This window comes from Cantharellus anzutake (assembly GCF_015039405.1).
Source record: "Cantharellus anzutake strain C23 chromosome Unknown EI90scaffold_155, whole genome shotgun sequence".
Taxonomy (NCBI): Eukaryota; Fungi; Basidiomycota; class Agaricomycetes; order Cantharellales; family Hydnaceae; genus Cantharellus; species Cantharellus anzutake.
In genome coordinates, this window is record NW_024067105.1 from 114666 (window position 1) to 118745 (window position 4080).

A 4080-nucleotide genomic window follows, 5' to 3' on the forward strand; every position below is an offset into this window, starting at 1 on the left:
AGTGTCAATATTTTACTTATTCATTCTTCACCTGGGTTCTTGTCTTTGATAATCCCCACTCATTTCTGCACTGGACTGACTGGCCCTTCCCATGATTTCTCTCCCTTATTTATACCTTGTAAATGCTTTCAGGGACCTTAGTCTGAAATCAACTAGAGCAACCCCCTCTTGTGTGATGCTTTCATATCACTTTCAACTTAAGGGTAACATGTAATTAACCATTATGCCCCCAACTGTCATTGTTGTACCAACAATCCTAATTTATGATCAATCACAATGATTCTTGGGAAGACTCATAGTGATTCATGAAGGTCCATGAGGGTCCATGATCCTTTATGAAGGCCCATGACACTTCATGACACTTCATAGACAGGCATGTAACCACTCAAAACCTGCCTGGAACCACTTAAGTCATGAGCAATCATGACCCCCCATGCAGGTTCATGACATCTCATGAAATTCCATGATGGTTTGTCATGAACCAGCATGACTGTGTATGACACTTCATGCTGCTTCATGAAGTTTGGTGACCATTCATGAACCGCCATTACACTTTTTGCAAGTTACTGCAGGGAGGATAGGGCTGAGGTCAGGGCTCATGCTCACACTTGCACAGGCTCAGGCAGCATCAGGATGGGCGGGGAACAGGCCAGAATGCATGGCCATGACAGTTGGACCTGGAATGGTCCAGAGTCGGACCAAAGGTGGTGTCAGAGCCAGAGGTGGGATAACCTCTTGGGAGTCAGCAAGGAGAAGGTGTGGAAGGGAAGTAGGGCTCTGGAGTCAGTTTCAGAGTTCCAGGAGCCTGGAGTGGAGGTTGGGATTGTATGGATATGACATAGAGCTTCCTCTAGGTTATTACTTGCACATATTGCTGCGAGCCTCTTTTTCTCTGAGTTTTCACTCAGAGTGCTGCTTAGCAGCAGTTCTCCATACTCCTTGACTCTGTTGGGGATGATGTCTTCTGCATTCTTATCCAGGTGGGTGTGCATGAACATGTAGTCATTGAAATGCAGATCCTTGTCAGTTGACAAGTCATAATAGTGTGAAAGTGTGTCTGCCACTTTATTCTTGTGGCCTTCCACATATTTTATTTTGCAATTAAAGCTTGCAAAGAAAGCTTGCCATCTCAGGTGTCTTCCTGAGTTGTGACTGTTAGAACTAGGCGAGGGCAGACGATTCTGGAGGGGGACCAGAGACTTAGGAAGGGGGGACCTTGGCCTCAGTGACTCAAGGGGGGACTGTGCCATTGCTGTTTGTCCCCTTATCGAGCATTGTGGAGTGGGTAGGTGAAGGGTGGAATTAGTGACAGCTACTGGATTGTGGGAAAACCTTTGCAGAGGTGGTGGAGGTCCTAGGAGGTCTGTAGTAATATTGGGTAAGTAGAAATATTAATAAACATATAAGGTGAGGATAAGAGGTACTGGAGAAGGTACCAGAGATCAGAGGCAGAAGTGAACTGGAGGGTATAGCGGAGGTGCAGGGGGAGGACGGACTGGAGGTGGACCGGAACGGTGGCAGAGTGGAGTGGAGGTGAGGTGGAGTTGGTATGGATATGACACAATGGACTTACATAAGCCAAGGTGGAGTCAAAGTCTGGGGTCAGAACCACAACAGGATCTTGGAGTGAAGGTACGAGTGGTGTCTGAGTATGGGGTATGGGACTGTGGCAGAAGGTTGTAACTTTGGCAGAGGTTGGTGGAAGAGGAGAGGAGGGAGGAGTGGCATCACATCTGAAGGTGGGTGTCAGAGTGGATGGAGGTAGGGTAAGAGAGGGATGGAAGGTGAGGGGTGATAGGAGGAGTGAGAGGTGAGGAGAGGAGTGGGAGGAGAGGAGGAGAGGAGTGGCATCATGTCTGAAGGTGGGTGTTGGAGTGGATGGGGGTAAGGTAGGACTCCGGAGGTGGTGGAGGGGAGGGTCCGGAAGTCAGATCAGGATTGGGTATTGTACAGATATGACAGTTTTTCATTCCAAAGCTTTATGATTTGTGATTACTGCGAATTCACAGCCTCCCATGAGATCATCTTGCCATCTCATGAGTGCCTTGAGTTCATAGGCAAAGTACCTATGCTGGGTGTTTTGGACATAAATGCAGCAGGGTGGCAAGTTTGCCACTTTTCACCTTGTCCAATTAGTGCACCCATGCCTGTTGGGCATGTGTGAGGTCTCAGTGGGGGATGCTCAGCACACTAGGCTGTAAGTGATACAAATGTGTGTATTTGATGGTGTTTAACCAGAAGTTACCGCTTACCCACATGACTATATGTACATCGTAATTACATATGGCTCAGGGTTCAGGGCTATTGCCCTGACAGCATGCATCTGTTATAACCCAGATGTGGAGTTTATCCCTCTCTTCTATTGAGAGGTTTTCTGGTGGGTTCCACTGGATCGGCTTCAGAATTGGAGCCCTACATGCAAGACGTTTTATCTTGTCGAAGCATTTCTGGTGGAGTGGGGTCCACCTGAATTTGAGCAGATTGTTTGCAGTGGCCCTGTGTAGCCACTGACATTCAGCATGAATACCAATAGATATTCTACCATTCCCAGGAATTATAAGACTCCTGTGTGGTCTACTGGTTCTTGTCATATCCATCCACAGCCATTGACTTCCACTACCTCCAATCCTTCCAGACCACCTCCACTCCTTCTTCACTAACCTCAGAGCTCCTGTATTCCATGATCACCTCCACTTCCCTTGATGGTCACCACCCCCTCTTTTCAATACATTACCTATGCCTCCCTAAGCATGGAGCCCCAAAGGCTTCCGGACAGCTCTGACATCCACTAGCACACTCCCACCTCTGCTGGGCAATTCACTTGCTTGCCCTGCAAGCCCACCTTCAGGCCCATCCCTCCTTTCTGTTTCTGGGTTATTGCCTGCCATTCCGCTAACCCCGTAACCCAACTTGTTGGTAATATTCAGTCGGCTAATGTTTAACCCTGTTAGCTCCGCTCCATCATTCATGGGCCTGCCCTTGCTGTAACTATATATATACTTAACTTGTACATAGGTTACACCTCAGTAATAAAATCGACTAGAGTTGATTGATCCCCCTTAGTTCTCGTTGCCAGTAAGTAAATTAGGGCATGGATGTGTAACTTGGCACAGCGCTCCTGGCTTGAGTTGCTGAGGCCAAAGCCCTCTGCCACAGAGACAAATCCTTCATCTCAATCCGGTCTCTGACAGTTCTCGCCAGTTGCAGATGTTCTCCATTTTGTCCACTTGAGCATGGATGCCTTGTTCATCCACACAGCTTCCTAGAACATTGTAGGGAAAGTTCCGAGGACATCATCAACAACTAAAGAATGACTCTCACATGCATGGACACTTGACCCTTGTATGATAGCAAGTTGGAATGGGAGGAAAGAGTAATTGAAGGAGTTAATCAAGGTTGTGTGTATCACTTGGATTTGACACCATGTTGAAGGTCATGTGACAAGTTAAACACTTTAACTGGTGAGAGTGACCACACATTTCAGCCTCAGTCTTGGCACAAGTTTCCCTGTGCACAGACATTCACCAGATGTTCCCATGGCTGCCCATCAGTGGATCTTCATCAAAACTGGTATGAATGGAAAGCTGGGAATGAGGGGGATCTGATATTAATGATGAGAAGACTTAGGCAAGATACATTACATTTTTATGACATTTTCTTTTTTAGACTGTTTATGTTAAAACATACTTTGAAAAACATTTCCTCACATTCTTACACTATATGGATTATATGAACCTATGAACAACTACTTAGAAATATTTTCTAGACAGAACTATATGACACCCTGACTGAGTCATTTTTGACCAAGTCACTTTGGTTGAGTCATAATATGGTTGAGTCATTTCTTGAAAATAGAAATGCACAGCCTGAAACCAATTCAGACTGAGTCATACACAGCCCCATCACATCTAACCAAGTCATTTTGGTTGAGTCATATCTGACTAAGTCATCTGGGCAAGTCATTAGCACTTTCTAGAACAAAAGCTTGTAAATACTCTATTGCATGCAGCCCCTCAGAGAAGTAAGAAAATAGAGTAATATTTCTCTCAAGCACTTCTGGTTCTCACTCCAGTGCGAAAA